Source organism: Palaemon carinicauda, chromosome 30 (genome assembly GCF_036898095.1).
Source record: "Palaemon carinicauda isolate YSFRI2023 chromosome 30, ASM3689809v2, whole genome shotgun sequence".
Taxonomy (NCBI): domain Eukaryota; kingdom Metazoa; phylum Arthropoda; class Malacostraca; order Decapoda; family Palaemonidae; genus Palaemon; species Palaemon carinicauda.
In genome coordinates this window covers 16,399,127-16,417,964 of record NC_090754.1, presented here as the reverse complement: position 1 = coordinate 16,417,964, position 18,838 = coordinate 16,399,127, and the positions used below count along the sequence as shown (strand labels likewise).

At 44.6% G+C, this 18,838-nt stretch overlaps 1 pseudogene; it reads right to left on the bottom strand.

The window, feature by feature from the left end:
* The window catches only part of LOC137623404 (uncharacterized), a 20,524-nt pseudogene extending 5,641 nt beyond the window's left edge, over positions 1 to 14,883 (bottom strand).
* Between the last annotated feature and the right edge of the window lie 3,955 nt (positions 14,884 to 18,838).

Sequence of the window (18,838 nt, the reverse complement as noted above, 5' to 3'; positions counted from 1 at the left end):
TCTTATTCCTGATCTAGATATTAATCTCTGGCACCGTCGTTCAATTAGTTCATTATGCATGTTGCATAAGATTTTTCATAACTCTGACCATCCTTTACATTCAGATCTCCCTGGACAATTCTATCCTGTTCGTAATACTAGGCAGGCATTTAATTCTAATAGCCAGGCCTTCTCCATCATGAGGCTTAATACTACGCAGTACTCTAGAAGTTTTATTCCAGCTGTTACTAAGTTGTGGAATGATCTTCCTAATAGGGTAGTTGAATCAGTAGAACTTCAAAAGTTCAAAGTTGGAGCAAATGCTTTTTTGTTGACCAGGCAGACATGAGTCTTTTTAAAGTTTATTTATGACACATTTGTTTTTGATGTTGTTAATAGTTTATATATGACATATCTGTTTTGACGTTGTTACTTTTTTTAGAATGATTTATTGTTAATTTGTTCTCTTCATTTATTTATTTCCTTATTTCCTTTCCTCACTGGGCTATTTTTCCCTGTAGGAGCCCTTGGGCTTGTAGCATCTTGCTTTTCTAACTAGGGTTGTAGCTTGGATAGTAATAATAATAATAATAATAATTCTGCTTTCTCTTTTTAGGTGTGCGTGCTTTCTCTTGCGATTGCCTTCATCATGTGAACCTGTCCATGGCGTGAAGGTGCTGCGTGCGGGACCTTCGTGCCTTCATTGGAGACCGACCCGCACTCTTTGTGCCTTACTTGCCGAGGGCATCGATGGGAGAAGGGTTCGCCCTGCACAGAGTGTAGGGAGTGGTCTGCCTCCCAATGGGAGAAATTTGAGCGGCGTAGGAAGAAGAAGACTAAGCGCAACCGCTCTCCCTCAGGGGCAAGCACAGCGCATTCTTCTTCTTCTCGCACCACCAAATCTCTGTCAGAAGCTCCTTCTCGCTCGTGCTCTTACGAGGGATGATCGAGTAGGAATGCAGATCGATTAACTCCTTGACAACCGCGGGGTACTGGGGGGTTGTTGTTTCCCCTTGAGGAGTAACTTCTCCTCCAGCTGCTGGCGAGCCATTCTCCCTTCCAGATATGCTGCAGGTGTGGTCGTCCTTAGGGATTTCAGATTTCGGGATCCCCTTCGAAGGAGGAACTGCTGTGCCTTCTTTAGCGTGGTGCCAGGAAAGAATATCTTCCATAGCATTCGACATCTCACGCTCTGGAACTGTGCGAGGTCCATCTGTCACCTTCTTCTGGCCCTTCCACGCTTGAACGAGGTGATCGTTTGTGTTCACCTCTATAACAGGCCCCTGCTGACGAGGAACCCTCTCTCCATCCTGGGATTTCGTCATCCCCTAACCTTCAACCTTCTGTTTCTCCCCAAAGGAACCTGTAGGTTGCAGGTGTGGATCTTCTGGGGACCAGCGCTCCTACCATCAGCAGCGCGAAAGGACGAGCATCACCATCACCTCGCCATTCGGGACTCTCTTCCCCTTATTTAAGATGATCGAAGGATCTTTTGGATCATAGGTCATCACGATCCGAGCGCTCTTCTTCCGGAAGACGCTCATGCTCTAAAGCTTTGCGCTTACGAGACCACAGATCTCATCGTTCTCCTCAGAGGCATTCCTCTTCACGATGACGAATCTCGCCATTGCGTTCTATATAATCGCGAGCAAAGTCTAGACCTAGGTCCAGACGCTCACGTTTTTGATGTCTGCAATCTAGATCCCGAGAAGGGCCTCGCGTTCGCGAGGACGATGTTCACGTTCATGATGGCGGTGTTCACTTTTTCGAAGGTACCGTTCACGAGAATGAAGTTCACACTATTCCCGAACGAGAACTAGATGCTCTTGTTTATGAACATCTCGTTCACGATTACGATCATGAACCACGTGTTCGGGATCAAGGTCTAGACGTTCTTCGTCTAGAGGTAGAGGTAGGCGTACACGCAGTCAATCAGCATGTAGCCCCTCAACCAGACCTTCAAGATGACCTGAAGATGAGAATGACCATTCCTCTAACAGGCATCCATCTAAACACCCAGTGCCTTTCACCGTCTTGGAAGTTCTAGCAAAGTTTTGCCTATGTGACGCTCAGAAACGCATCCCACTGTGATGCGTTCTCCATCAAGAGTAGTCCCGACTCAGAAGCTTTTTCTGCCAACTTCGTTGAATGTAGGTGCTTCTCTGGGGCAGCAGGAAGGTGTTAGACCTTCGTTTTCCTCTATGGCTACTTGTGTGATTTCCGTGAACGTTCCTATTAGTTCGGACCTTTCTTCGCGTCCGAAGGAACATGTTCCTCTGCTTCAGAGGTTATTATCTCCGTCAACTGGGGCTGCTTATGGAGTTCCACCTAAAGGACACACTCCTAGGGAATTCAAGGGTATACCTAGGGTTTCAGAGCTTCCTCCATGGGTGAGCGCCTTCATGACCACCCTCCTGAAGACTCTGAATGTGGCATCTCCACGGCCACAACGTCCAACTGTCTCAGTCAAGGCAACCGCTAGGATCCCCCTGGAACCCTCGTCGGGTTCGTCAATTCAGAGTCAGGACCCTAGAAGGAGGTTGACGGCAGACAAATCAGGTAGATCCCCTCCACTCCAATCGTGTGCTGAAGGCCCTATTCCTTCTGATTCTCATATAGCCAACTTACCTTTTACGCCAGTGTACCAACCGTGTGTCACACAATTGTACATAATTATTTTGTATATATTATGCTTGTATCTGCGCTCTTCCCTCGCACTAAAAAGAACCTGAATGATCATGTCTCCGTTTTGCTCAGTAACATTATTCTGTCTCTCGAACAGGTTATGTCCTGTTGCCTTGAGATTTTGTATATAAAGAAGAGTGTTCCTTAATAAATAACTCAGTCGTTTCCAATCTGCCTTTGAGTTCACATCCTCTCTCGGCCCGTCACATTGGTGACCCCGGAAGTCGACTCGCTCCCACCGCCTTCCACCCCCACCCCTCGCCCCTTCATCGTTGGTACTATGACGGACTCTACGGCAGTTGGTGCTGCGGCCGCTCCATTCAAACTTTCATCGTTTGCCAGCGGAGAGGCGTTTGCTTGGTTTCAGCGCGCAGAAGTCCAGTTTCGTATCAGGGGCGTGACTCGCTCAACCACCAAAGCGGATTATGTTCTCGCGGCGATACCCGAGGACACCTTCCCAGAAATATCCGACTGGCTTTGTGAACAAGGAGACACCCCAATAGCGTATGATGACCTCAAATCATACCTTCTGCAGCAGTACTCGCCGTCGCCAGCCGCCCGTATAGCAAAGCTTTTTCAGCTCTCGCAACAACCGTTGGGGGACCAAAGGGCTTCGCTTGCCCTCAGGGAAATGACCAGTATCGCTCGCCTTCAACCTGCCGCAGACGGCTCTCCTCGTGAGGTGAACCTACTCCGTGCCCTTTGGATACGCCGTTTACCTGAACCTGTGCGCGCTGCCATACCCGATGTCGATAGTTTACCCATAAAGGACTTGATGACCAAAGCCGACGCCCTTATGGACAGCCACTTCAAGACCTCCATCAACGCCTCCACCCCTGACGACGAGGATGCCTATTCAACGTCAACCGAAGCTGACATGAATGCCGTAGGACATACACGCCTACCCCGTGACGTGCCGAAGCGGCGACAAAGCCGCCCACCACCCACCAATCGCTCGTGCCCCAACGAACGACTTCTACAGCCACTTACTACCTCACATCCGCCGCAGTTTTGCTACTACCACTTCAGATTCGAGGCAACCGCGAAGAAATGTGCCAAAGATTGTCAGTGGCCAAAAAACGTGTAAGTAGGCCATCGCTTGTGGCGGTGGCATCCCATGTTTCTAATCTTTTCTTTTTACAGGATGCAGGAACGGGCGTGCGATTTTTGGTAGACACGGGTGCTTGTCGTTCTCTTTTGCCAAGGAAACTCTTCAAGGCACAACGTAGTCTGTCTACATCTGCCGACGTCCGCTTGGTAGCTGCCAACGGATCTGCGATACCCACCTACGGTTACGAGAGCCTCACATTATCGTTCGGAAACGGTAAATTCAATTGGAAGTTTCTCGTTGCTGACGTCACAATGCCAATCCTCGGTGCGGATTTCCTCTCTCATTTCCACCTTCTGGTCGATGTCGCCCACCGACGATTGGTCAACGCAGACTCGTACTTGTCGACACCTCTTCAACCCGCCCCCTCTAACCTCGCTCTCCACATCAGCGCACCCACGGATGCCTACGCCCACCTCCTCACGTCGTACCCGGAAGTTTTCCGTCCAGAACTTCGCCAAACGTCCAAGGTTCCTGCCAAGCACGGTATTTATTACCATATCAAGACGACGGGACCCCCAGTCTTCGCAAAATTCAGACGTCTGGCACGGGAACGATTGGCAGCCGCCAAACAGACGTTCGCCGAAATGGAGAAAATGGGCCTTTGCCAAAAGGCCTCCAGCCCATGGTCGTCACCCTTACACATCGTTCTGAAGAAAGACGGCTCCCTCCGGCCGTGCGGGGATTACAGGCGCCTGAACATGCAAACAGAACCGGATCACTACCCCCTCCCAAACATTGCCGATGTAACCTCCTACTTGCACAAAGCAAAGGTTTTCTCTACGCTCGACCTCCTGAAGGGGTATTATCAGGTGCCTATGAACCCAGAAGACATCCCCAAGACCGCCATCACCACTCCGTTTGGTACATACACCTTCAATTACTCCTGTTTTGGCCTTCGTAATGCTGGGGCAACGTTTCAACGTCTCATGGATGGCATCTTAGAGGACCTCCCTTTCTGTGTATGTTATGTGGACGACATACTTGTGTTCTCCTCCTCAAAAGAGGAACACCTCCGTCACCTGCGCATCGTGCTCGACCGCCTGCAACAAAACGGCCTTGTAGTCCGGTACGACAAGTGTACCTTTGGCGCCAACGAAGTGTCGTTCTTAGGGCACCGTATCACTCCTGAAGGAGTCCATCCCCTCCCTGAGAAGGTAGCAGCCGTTCAGAATTTCCCCACGCCCTCGACCGTCAAAGCTCTGCAGGAATTCTTGGGCATGATCAACTATTATCACCGTTTTCTGCCAGCCATTGCCGCCACTCTTGCTCCCCTCTACGCCTCCCTCAAGGGCAAGCCAAAGGACCTGAAGTGGGGTCCCCTTCAAGAAGCAGCCTTGAGAAGGCCCTATCAACTGCTGCGGCTCTCACTTTTCCTATCCCACACGCCCCTCTCCTTCTCTCCACCGATGCCAGCGACGTCGCTATTGGTGCAGTACTCGAGCAGGTGGTCAAAGGCTCGCCCCGCCCATTGGCCTTCTTCAGCAGAAAACTGTCCAAGGCAGAATCGGGTTATTCTACCTTCGATCGAGAATTGCTGGCGGTGCACTTGGCTGTCCGTCACTTTCGCCATTTCTTAGAAGGTACGCTCTTCGTCATTCGTACAGACCACATGCCTCTGGTGCACGCCTTCACTCGACAGTCTGACGCCTGGTCCGCCCGTCAACGCCGACATCTCTCCGCCGTGGCTGAATACAATTGCACCCTCCAATACGTCCCTGGGAAAATGAATCCCGTTGCCGATGCCCTGTCAAGAAACACGTTGGCTGCCGTTCAACTGGGATTGGATTACAACGCCCTGGCTGAAGTCCAACGACAGGATCCAGAGTATCAAGCTTGCAGGACATCCTGCACGTCCCTCCGTTGGGAGGATTTTCCCCTCGAAGACTCCAACACCACCCTCCTCTGTGACGTCAGTACTGGTAGACCGCGACCTTGGATTCCTGCTCCCATGCGCCGACAGGTGTTTGATTTCATCCACGGCCTTTCACATCCCTCGTGCCATTCTACTGCATAGCTGCTGAAGGCAAAGTTCATTTGGCACGGCATTTCTAAGGATGCTAAGGATTGGGTCCGTGTGTGTACTTCTTGCCAAACTTCCAAAGTACATCGACACACGGATTCAGGAGTGGGCACCTTTCCTCAACCTCAGCGTCGTTTCGCACACATTCACGTCGACGTTGTAGGCCCCCTACCTACATCACAAGATCATCGTTACCTGTTTACAGTCATCGACCGCTCCACTCGTTGGCCTGAAGCCATTCCCATGGAAACTGCAACGTCCGCCTCATGTACATCTGCCTTACTCTCTGGATGGATTTCAAGATTCAGTATCCCTGAGCATATTACTTCTGACAGGGGAACAACTTTCACCTCTCAATTATGGACGTCATTAGCGAATCTCCTGGGTATCACCCTACATCAGACAACGGCCTACAACCCCGCTGCCAATGGAATGGTTGAACGTTTTCATCGCACCCTCAAAGCAGCTTTGATGTCCCGCTGCAAGGATTGCAACTGGTTTACTCAGCTTCCCTGGGTCCTCCTTGGACTAAGGACCACTCCTAAAGACGCCCTTGACGTCTCGGCAGCCGAAATGGTGTATGGCGACCCGTTGGTCGTCCCTGCCGAATTTTTCCCTTCTACGACCTCCTCCGACGATCTCCAGCGCATACGTCATTTACTCTGTGCCGCCAGACTTACAAGCCCCCAGCGAAGCATCACATACCAACGGACTTGCACTCTGCAACGCACGTCTTCCTGCGCAACGACACTAGCAAGCCACCACTAACGCCCCCTTACACGGGCCCTTTCCTTGTGATCCGACGCAGTCCGAAAGCATTCCTCCTAAACATTCGGGGCAAAGAAGACTGGGTCTCCATTGATCGTCTAAAACCTGCTTATCTTCTGCCAGATGACCCGCCTACAGTTCGCCTCTCTAGATCAGGGCGCCCTATTTAACATGTACAGTATGTCATTTTTAGGGGGGGAGCCATGTACCAACCGTGTGTCACACAATTGTACATAATTATTTTGTATATATTATGCTTGTATCTGCGCTCTTCCCTCGCACTAAAAAGAACCTGAATGATCATGTCTCCGTTTTGCTCAGTAACATTATTCTGTCTCTCGAATAGGTCATGTCCTGTTGCCTTGAGATTTTGTATATAAAGAAGAGTGTTCCTTAATAAATAACTCAGTCGTTTCCAATCTGCCTTTGAGTTCACATCCTCTCTCGGCCCGTCACACCAGTGAAGGTAAAGGTCATAACTAAGAGGTAGAAGAGAAAGATGAGAGGCATAACACCACCTCTCACCGATATCATCCACCCTAGGATGATTAGGGACATAGGCTCGCCCAGAGAGATCACGATCAATCCCTTCAACCCTCAAGACATTGATGTAGTGCCTCCAGACCAACGTCCTCCAGAGAAGGAGCCTCCAGCTCCTGCTGCCAAGGCTTCGTCTAGTGCCTCGAAGGCCTTGCAGGTTCCCCCTCCTAAGACCGCAGAGGAACGTCCTGTGCAGAGGGAATCAAAGGACACAAAGACGAAACCTAAGAACACCCCGGCACAGGAAGCTAGATTGGCTGAGGCACAGAGATGATCCCCTGTGGCGGGCCCACCCAGTGATTCTATTGATGACCCTGACCTACCCCAGGCTCTGGATGTGAGTCTGGAGGTGGACAACCCCTTAGACTCGGAGGATGAGAATCTTCCAAATGCGGGCAGTCTGAACTATCACTCCGAACAGGAGAGACTGGAGTTGGAACATACCTTTTTTGGCAGTTCCTTGCCTGTATGAGGGCCATCAACAGGTTGTCCACTCCTGGTTCCACCATCCAGGAAGGGAAGGATATGTTTCTCGATGAAATATTCGAGACCCAGAAGCCTTCCAGGTCCAGGCAGCTATGCCCTGGTCCAAAGGTGTGACAGCTGCCAAAAGGAAAGCTATTGCCCAGATAGCTGGAACTTCTAGTTCCCTGAGGGCAGGTTCCTCCTCTTGGTCCCTTCCAGTTCCTTTCCTTTTACAAAGGAAGTATTTCGAGATCGATGGGGAACCACATTCCACCATGACCCTCGATCCTTTGGTAGAGTCCCTAACGAAGGGTGTTCCAACTCAAACCCTCTCCTCTCTAAAGGCCTCCCTTTCAGCAGTTGAGCTCCTGAACATAGAAAGAGGCGCAAATTACGCAATGCAGGCTGCTCCGTGGCTCAATCTACGGTTGGGATCCTTAGGCTTCATGGTTCACTCCCACAGTCTTTCGAAGGAGTCGGCCAGGAAGACTATGGAGTCCTTCCAGTTGTCAGGTACCTGGATTTTTTAGTTTCTGTTGCGTCCCGTTGTCAACCTGTAGGCGAAAGCCATCCTCAAGAGAAGGGATACCATCATAGGCTGGTTCCAAAGGCAGGTGCCAAAAGTGGAGGTCTCTTGGTTGAGGAATTCCACCCTTAAGGGTTTATCTCTCTTTGTTTCGGAAGAGATAGAGAGGTCTTCTGAGCAATGGAAGAAATCGTCTAACGATTCTCTCCTCCATGAGCAACAACACCATAGTAGTGGCTTGCATAAACAAACAAGGCGGTACCTCTTTGCGGCCTCTCTGCCTTCTTCCAGTAAAGATCTTAACTTTGTAGGGTTTCCCGACTGTAGACCTGTTCGTAACATCTCTGAACAGCAAGCTTCCGTTATACTGTTCTTCAGTCTCGGGCCCTCAGGCTCTATGGCAAGATGCATTCCAACAATGGTGGGACAACATCGACGTGTACGCCTTTCCCCCATGTTGTCTGATGAGAAGACTGCTCAACAAAACCAGAGTGTCAAAAGATCTAATGATGAACCTTATAACTCTGCTATGGCATCATGCAGAGGGGTTTCCGGGCCTCCTGCAAATTCTAGTAGATATACCAAGAGAACTGCCTCTACGACTAGATCTACTCAAATAACCACACGTGAACATCTTCCAAAAGACCGTGCAGTCACTTCGACTTCACAAGTGAAGACTATACAGCATCTCCTCTCTCAGAAGAGATTTTCACGACAAGTTGCGGAGCAAATGTCCGATTACTTGCGTAGGTCCTCAGCCTCGGTCTACCAGGCTAAATGAAGAGTATTCTGTGGTTGCTGTCGTGGAAGGAATATCTCTCCACTCGATGCCACTATTCCAGTAATAGCGGACTTCCTTGTATACCTTCGGGAGGAAAAATCCTTCCAGTTTTGGCGGTGAAAGGCTATCGCTCCGCCTTAAGCCTTGCCTTTAAGCTGAAGATATTTGCTCTTCGTTGGAGCTTTCTCTACTCACACGGAGTTATGAGATCACCTGCCCCCAGTCATAGATTGGGCCTCCTCCTTGGAACGTGGCTCGCGTTTTGAGATCCTTGAAAGAACTTCCTTACGAACCATTAGGCCATGCAACTGACCGAAATCTCACTTTGAAAACGGTATTCTTGCTCGCTTTAATCTCGGCAAAGAGAATCAGTGAACTTCATGGACTCTCGTACAATATCACACATTTAAGGGGATGAAGGAAGTGACACTCAGCTTTGTCCCTGAGTTTATTACTAAGACTCAAAATCCAGGGGTAGTGGACCATAGATTTGGGCCCTTTCAGATTGTGAGTCTTTGTTCTGTAACCAATGACCCAGATCAGTTGTTACTATGCCCAGTGAGGAGGTTGAGATACTATTTTAAACACACCGCAGCAACACGGCCCCGACTAACACCTCTGTTTGTTAATTTAGGTAGAGTAAAGAGGAGGATCACCAAGAACACGGTTTCCTCCTGGATTCGCCAAGTAATCGAAAGAGCCTTGGTTCCCGATCCTTCTCAAGCTCGTCGACCTAGAGCCCATGAAAGTCAGGGGAATCAGTACTTCCCTGGCATTCAAGTGCAACTTTTCCATGTTGCAAGTTCTCCAAGCGGGCATGTGGAAAAGACAGACCACCTTCACAGCCCACAGGAGACTCAATACATTTATTATCGGTCCTGTAGTGGCTGCTCAACAAGTGGTTTAAGATACCTCAGGCTCCTTGATGGGCAAGTAGCAGTTGGTTGAGGGCATTGGTTACCCAAGTTAAGACTGGGATGAATGAGAAGAATGTCTGGCTTTCCTTTCTTCATCTTCCCCTTCCTTGGGGTACAGTACCATGGGTCCCCCTGGCTTCAACCTCTGCCGGTAATTATCACTTCCCTTGTGTAGCCTAGTATCAGTTATAAAATTGTTATACTGTACACGTCCCGATTGCTTTCTGCGTAGGAGCAATGAGATATGTCCTGTTTTCTTATATGAACCCAAAGATGTTCATATAAACAACAACCTCTATTTTACTGCATTGCACAGGCCTCGAGTATACTCACTTTGTATATTTGAGCGAGGTGTCAAAGTTTTCCTAGACCACAGTTATATACTGTATTAGATAAAACTGTGTTAATGTCCATTCCAGATCTAGGACTTCCACCCACCTAAGAATGAGCCATCCACATAAGTAATGGAAGGTTTGTTAGTATGAGAATAAAAAGCAAATTTGGAGATAATTTGTATTTTCCTCTAACTAATACAAATCTGGCATTATTTTTATGAATTGGCCCGCCACCACCTGTTCCCCAGAAGTCCTTCCTGAAATAGAAAGTGACATCTCTCACTACTGTGAGAGTATATATAGAAGCTGCTGGGTAACCCCCCGCCAACCCCACCTATCTGCTCAAGCGGTTTGGCAGGTTTGCCACCTCGCAATTAAAGATAATACACATAAATAATTCTAGGTTTGTATTAGTTAGCGAAAACTTCAAATTATCTCTGAATTTTTCATTTTTGTATAGTATCAGGGCCACATATTTAAAGGCCCTAGAGAGCAGGGCCATCCAACCCCATACCCATGGGTCAAAAGTGGCCCGTTTGATTTTGAAAGTGGCCGGTGAGAGAAAAATAAGTAAAGTATATTTCTCTTTTTATATCATGAATATTATATTTATCGCTTATCCTTAATAAAAGAAATATTCTTCTCAAGATAAAAAAAAAATGATTCAGTGGTGTTGGTTTTGTGTTACATCATATTTTCAAAAGATGATTTCTTTAAAATATCCAAGCTCATCACATAGAACGCTGTATTAGTAACTGGGCTCCATTTTTACCTCGTTTCAACATTCTTATTTTGTAGTTATCTTTATTTCATTAGAAATAAAGTGCCAGGATCATAGTTTCCTTCTCTTCCTTTTTTCCCATCGGAATGAATGATCTTATGTATAAAGGATATGCAGGTCTTCATACCAGTGTGTCACTGAAGTGTCTGGGAATGTGAACGCTAATGCGAATGTAAAAGAGTATTTTACATGAAATAAAAAACGAAAACTATAATGCCCCAATATATGAAAGCGAGAAGGAGGAGGAAGAGGGATATTCTAGCCTTGCGGTAGAATTGTAGTGTAGATTTAAGTGTAATGCTAGCCTAAACTCTGTAGATACCAGCTGAAATGAACTTTACAAGATTTATCAATTATTTTAGAATACAATTGGGTAAATTACAGAATTTGTTCTTATTGTATTGGCCTTGCCAGACTCTTCTAACTAGGTCTACTATGAGTCTAGCTAAACATAGATTACCTAGGTATAACAAGTGAAATCTGTCTTTTAAGAAAACATTGTAATCTCTTCCCATAGATTATACAGGCAAATAAGGATGCTTATTTGGTTAGCAGTTTGAGCCTTCACTTTCACAATCAGAGTCATTACTTCCTTCTGGGTCAGAGTATGAGTAATTTTCAATATGAGGAGCGGCATACATTTCATTATACTACCGAGTATTTTGCTCAGAAGTTTCAGCATCGCTAAAAGATTGTGTGGTTCAACAGGACCAGGAAATCATTCTGGTATGTAATGACCTTTATTTGTCATCCATCAGTAATGCACTTAGTTTAAGCCTTTAGCTAGTTGAGTGCTGTTGGCGTTAACCCAGATAATGCTCGTATAATGAGCCCGCTGGATCGTGTTTTTAAGGGTCTTGCCACCAGCAGGAAGTGCACAGTCCACTTTATTTGTGTTGGGCATTGGGATCTCCTGAAATGGAAAATTCTACATTAAATGTATTGCTAGATAAATGTAAAAGATTGTGGTTCTACAGAGTAGCTTGCAATGTTTCAAGTTGGCAACATTTAGAAAATTCATATTTCATACGGCATTTAGTAACTTATTTTTTCATGTGGCATTCAGAAACATATTTCATAAGAAATGTATGTAATTCCATGTATAATACTCACCTTATTGATTTTTCCAGTAATTCCATCCCATATAAGAAACACACATAGGCCTCAGCTATCTTCTGATCTGGTTCATCTCTCAATGTCAAGCTTTGGAAAAAACTGATTAAGTAGTATAATTTTCAAGTATTTCATATAATTCTACTTTCCCTTTACGGAAGAATGATGCAGTAAAATCCCAGCCTGTAAATGTGTGCAGATCAGGCAATGCTGCTGCCTGGCCAGCTTGTTTTACCTCTAGAGTTGCAGCTATGCTTGTTACATTCAGGTACCTTCGTTCACTCCCCGAGCAACAGTCCATGATTATATTCTTCATGGGGATACCATCCCTCTTACTTCTCACTAGTATCCCTAAGATGATGATGAGTACATTGGTGTCAGAGGCCTGGATGATAAGGCTTCCATGGGTGTGAGAGGCATGAAGTGCCAGAAGGGTGTCTGGTAGGGCTACGGACATTTTCTTTTCTGCCCCCATGTGATAACAAAATTGTTCTTGCAACAATGATAGCTCCATAGTGGTCATTCTGCCATTCCTTCATCAAATATTTTGCCAGTTCTTCTTTGAACCTACCATTCTGTAGCAGAGTCTTGCATCTCTGTTTTGGTCGTTGCTCACTACCAGCTATGACAAAAGGATCATCTTGAGCTCCATTTAAAACTCGTTCACTCTTTTTTAAGCAATGAGGTAGATATCTGTCAAACAGAACATGTATCTCATTTGCCACCCCAAAGTGTTTGCAGATATGGCTCGAGAGACCTCTTGCAACATTTACGTAAGATGATATGTTTCCAAGGCCTGTCAGATAGGAATGAATCAGCAGTCCACCATCAATTAAATATGCATCAACAGGAGGCAGATTTTCTACCCTGTCTTGCATTGTTTCTAGTTTTCTGAAGAGCAGATTCTTTTTGGTTCCTTGTCGTGAGCCATCAGGATGGAAAATGGACAGGGGAACATCTGTGATTGAAAAGTGGCAAACATACTTCAGTTCAAAGTTTGTGTTCTGTGATATTACCACTAGTATACGGATAAACTTATCCCGCTGACTCGTTATTACACGATTACCAGTTGATCGTACTAACTTGACTTTTGTGTTCTCATTGGCAAAGTTGCTGACCTTCCTTCTTTTAATTGACTTTAACAACCTGGAGCTGTCCTGTTCACATTATTCTCTAAACTTCAGCTGAAGTTCATGGCCACTTTGAATGGTTTCTGTGAGGTACTCCTTTGTTGTCGATGTTGTTCCTTTTCCTGTTGCAATGTTTAGCAGACAGGATGATGTGATGGCTGGCTCTGAGAATGGATCATAGGACTCAGCCATTGCTTTTAACTGAGCCTGTACATGACGGTTATCTTTTTTTATCCTGGAGGGTTGGAGCTGTGACCTTGGCTGCTCTTCTGGTAGCAGTCCTGTCATACGGCGCAGTTCTGTCACAAACATTCCTCTCTGGGTCGATGTTATGCACCAGTGCCTTATTGCATTGGGTGAGTTATGAAACCCAACAATCCCTTTCATAGGTGAGGCTGCATCCCTGTTAACTGTGTGCTCCAGTGTTAGGTCTATTGCTGTCCATGTAAAAGACTTGGATGTTCGGCGGATGGAAAAGGCCCCTTTCTCTAATATTGACCGAATCTTTGGATCTGCTGCCTTGAGCTTTTCTAGAAACCATACTCCTCAGCGAGCGTGATTTGGCCGGTTAAGGGCAAAGAAAAAATCAATCAGGATGGGAAGATTTGGAGGAAGGTCTCCATGGTGTTTGTTCTTACAGCACGCCTCAAATGACGATGACCCCTATTTATAAAGTAGATATAGCAACACCAGTACTGATCTGTTGGGCCCATGCCCCCTTCCAATGCTTTACTGAAGAACTTTTCATAATGTTCAAGGTGTTCTGTCAGTTTTGGACTGGACTTCATAAATTCTTCTATCATGGCTTCTGGAATGACCTCTTTCAAGAGGAGGGATAAGTCTTTTTTCACCTCTTTGGACACTGTGGTCAGAAAACTCTTGTAGAGCATTCTCTCCATTAGCAGAGCAAGAATCTGATGTAAACTAGAGTAGTGGGTGGTTGTAATGCTTGCCTTTGATGAATGCATTTGATGAACCTTCAGCAAGAACCTCACATTCTGTAAGGAGGTACTATGCCCATGAGTCATTGATATATGTCCCCATAGCTCCATAGAAGGCCAGCTCCGAGTCTATTGAACATTGGAGCTTCAATTGATTGGATTGAATATGCCTTCAAGGCTACTTCATGGTCATACGTCACAACAATATATTCCTGATCGGTTTCCCTGGTAACCCGGAGGCTCCTCTTCCTGGACAACGTCATTTCTATAGTAAGTGAGTAAGGAATAGGATCCATGTATGGAATCTTCTAAACTGGAAGTCTATTATAGACAAACTGTGAAAAGACACCAACAAACAGTGGCTGGTGTATCTCCCGTGTCAGAAATATCCAATAAAAATCAATCATTCATTGGGTAACAGCTCCATAGGAGTACTTCTGGTTGTATGGCAATGGGACATCAAACGTAGCCTTGCTGAGCTGACAGTGCAATAGGGGAATCTCACATGCACATCCTTCAAGCTGTCGATAGTTTCTACCACTTCGAGTATTGAACTTCTGAAGGTTATTTGCCTCACCCTTATTTTGATAGCAAATTCCAACAGTTGTAGGTAGGGTATCTTTGCCATTCAATGTGTCCATGTTTACATCATAGTTGTCCCAAGCCAGTCCTGTTGCAAGATCTGGGTTCAACTCTATGCTATCTGGTGCATGCCTATCAGACTTCTCAGTTGTGAAAGCAAACTCTCTTTCCAGAGCTTTAACCTCATCATAGCTCAGGGTATATCCCATACGATTAAGAATGCAAAGGATGAGATTGGAGGATCATATAAGTGTCCCAATCTCTATACCAAGGACTGTCTGCTTCCATGGGCGAACTGATCCTCGGGATACATTTTATATCACAGTTAACTACTGCACTGTAATTGTTCAGTGGCTACTTTCCTCTTGGTATGAGTAGAAGAGACTCTTAGCTATGGTAAGCAGCTCTTCTAGGAGGACACTCCAAAATCAAACCATTGTTCTCTAGTCTTGGGGAGAGCCATAGCCTCTGTACCATGGTCTTCCACTGTCTTGGGTTAGAGTTCTCTTGCTTGAGGGTACACTCGGGCACACTATTCTATCTAAATTTTCTTCCTGTTGTTCTGTTAAATTTTTTTATAGTTTATATAGGAAATACTTATTTTAATGTTGTCACTGTTCTTAAAATATTTTATTTTTCCTTGTTTCCTTTCCTCACTGGGCTATTTTCCCTATTGGGGCCCCTGAGTTTATAGCATCCTGCTTTTCCAAATAGGGTTGTAGCCTAGCATTTAATAATTCAAATTCAAATTCAAATTCAAATTCTTTATTTCAGCTGTAGAGCCATATACAAAATATTACAGTAAAATTAATAGTTATATACAAATATACTAGGAGTAAAACAAAAGGTCTAAACACAGAAAATGTGTTTAGACCACTCTTTAAAAACTAATGATTTTTTAAAGCTATCACTGTTAAAAATTGCACAAATTAAGTGGTTTTTTGAATTCTTTGCTCTCTGAAACAAACTTACAATACATTTTCTCACTAATTCATCAAATGTTGGTATTCCTAAAGAAACAAAGTGTCTACTTACTCTCGAAAACCTTTCTATTCCCATCAGGTACCTAAAAGAGTCATTGTAACATGTCTTAAGTTTTCGTAGGGTTTCCTTTTTACATATCATTGCCAGAGGCATACAATACAGGGAAGTACAGAAAGATCTGAACAAATGTACTTTTGCCTCATCATTGCACATATGAAAGTTCCTTAGCAACATATTGCCTCGCAAGCATTGCCCTCGATAGAGTGATGCAATATGGTCATCGTCCTTTAGATTGTCATTAATATTCATGCCAAGATATTTACATGACTTAACGACTTCCAACCTGACGTCATTAATATAGAGTGACGGTTCACTAAATGACATAAAATTCCAGGGCTTTATAACAAGAACTTTGGTCTTGTCAGGTTTGGCTTCAAGATAATGGTACTTCAAATATTCCATACTTTTATCTATGAGCATTTGCAACGCTTTTAAAGATGGGGCTAAAAGTATTATATCATCTGCATAAAAGATATGATTCACCTTAACCTCTCCCACTGTGCAACCACCTTCCCTGCTGAGGACCTTTGTACTTAAGTCATCCACATATACGGCAAACAGAAGTGCTGATAGAACACTACCCTGTCTAATACCACAACTGGGTTTAAAAGGAGAGGAAAGACTATTGCCCCACATTACTCTAAAGTCCTGAGTATTGTACCAGTACTGTAGCAGTGCTATAATGTAAAATGGCACACGTCTTCTCTTTAAAATTTGAAATAATCTTTCATGACACACTCTATCGAAAGCGTTGGACATATCCATTGCGCATACAAAAACTGGAGTGTTTTTTTACCTATAAAACTGGCATGTTTATTTAAAAAGAAAAAGGGCCATATCAGTGCTGTGTTTAGTTTTATAAGCAAATTGATTATCGGAAGTTGTTAACAAGTCTTTGCATTTTTGTAGGATGATGCATTCAAATAGCTTAGAAATAATAGAGGCAAGGGCTATTGGATGATAGTTATTCTTATCAGAGAGAGATTTATGGTGATCTTTAACTAAATTCAGAATTTTTATTTCAGTCAGATTTTTTGATACGAAGTGATGTCTGCACAAACAAGTGAACAAAAGTGACAGATGCACATACAGAGTTGGATGGGCATATCGTAAGTGATTCCCTGTGATTCCATCCAGGCCCGGGGCACTATTTAACGAAAGGGATTTTAAAGCATCTTGAACGTCTTTAACGGAAACAATTGGTATGGTGCTTTCTTCATCTTCATTTTCCATCGATAAAGACATTTTTGGATGGTTCGTGCCTTCCATAATATGAGCATAATGACTCTTCCAACCTTCTGCTATGTTTAACTCTCCCCTTATTCCATCAATACTAACCGGTAGTTTGGTAGTTTTCTTTCTTATTTTGTTTATTGTTTTCCAAGGATTTCTCCTGCTCATATCTCTAGCGATTTTATCCTTTGTTGTTTTGTTTACCGTCTTCTTGCAGACTTTGAGTGCCTTTTTAAAATTTCGTTTAGACAGGACCATCTCGTATTGCACACCCGATCTCGGCATTCCCATTTCCTTCCATAATAAATACTTTTGTCTGGCTGTAACGTGGTGTAATTTGACGTTTTCATTCCAGCCTGGTATTCCATGACTTTTATGTACCTTTCCGGAATTTTTTGTATCCCCACTCTTAATCAATGCCTCAACAAGATCGACAGCAAATGTTTCAATTAGAAATACAGTACATGGTTTCTGTCTCTGCATCCCCTTGTTCTACAGACAATTGCCTCAACTGGAAGCTCTATTTCTTTTAGTGTCTTCTCGCTTGGAACTTTATATTCATCATTATTTCTAACCTCGTAAGTTATTCTGCGATTATTGGTCCCTGCTACTCTGAATGCTGAAAAATCTTGTACACAAAGTTTAAAACCCAGAGGCTTGTGGTCTGAGCCTATCTCCTCGTAAAAAACCTTAAAACATCGAAGTGCACTCAAGAGGGAGTCAGGGCACACGACATGGTCCAGTCAACTCGTGTGACCCGTAGCATCGCTTACCCACGTATGGGTATCCTGTGGTAATGAGGTGATGTCGGCTGCACAGCAGTCGTTTTCATCACACCACCCAAATAATTCAGATGAAATGTGAGCGTTAAAATCCCCTACAGCAATAACATGATCATTCTGATGTTCTTCAAATAGACATTTCATTTTCCCTAATTTATTTAAGTATTCCTCAGTATTAGAACCGTTATAATAGGGCATATAACAATTGATAACCCTTATCGTGCTACCACCCAGACTAATATCTATACATAAAAAGCGTTCATCTCTTGTGGATATTTTCCTGACATACGGAGAGATCTCCTCATGAACTAAAAAAGCTAGACCCCCACATGGCCTTCCTCTCACCAGAACTTGACTTAGGTCTACTGGTGACGACGATATGGAATCAAAGTTAATATCAATATTGTTTAAAAAGTTACTCTCCTGTTGTGGCAAAAATGTTTCTTGCAATGCTATTATCTTATAGTTATTACATAAATTTTTTACAACATGGACATTTTTCCTGACAGATCTACAGTTAAAAGTTGCTATATTAATTGAAGCCATGATTAATTTCTTTTTTCGTACCATTTCCTTACCATTACGCCTTTTGGCCAATTAACAGACTGGAAAAGGTTCGTTACTTTACACTTTTCAATGCTCTCGATTGATATTTTAAAGGAAACATAATTGTCATGTTTCGCTTGGAGTTTCTGACATTGAATTGAATTTTTACCAGATACATTTATGACATGGATTTTTAATTCATCTTCATTTACAAGAGGGCTTAACCTAGACACAAAAAGAGAAATATTGGTGAGAGGTTCAGCTGCTAGTAGACCGGTACCCTCATTGGTTCCTATCACTGCAGGTTTTCTTCTTAATAACTTGGTTGAGGTGGCGAAACCGGGGTGTGAAACTCCAGATGGTCCGTTTTCGTTTCTCCTCTGCATCTGCCTTCGCAATTTTCTCCGCTGCCATGGCTGGAGCTCCCATTCATTCAAAGATGTTGATGATGTCGTGGAGGCTAGATCCTTATCTGAATCATTCTGTAGCGTGACATCCCGAGTAACCGTTTTATTACTCGTGCCCTCCCCAATATACAGTTCAGCAGTTCCTTTAGAAG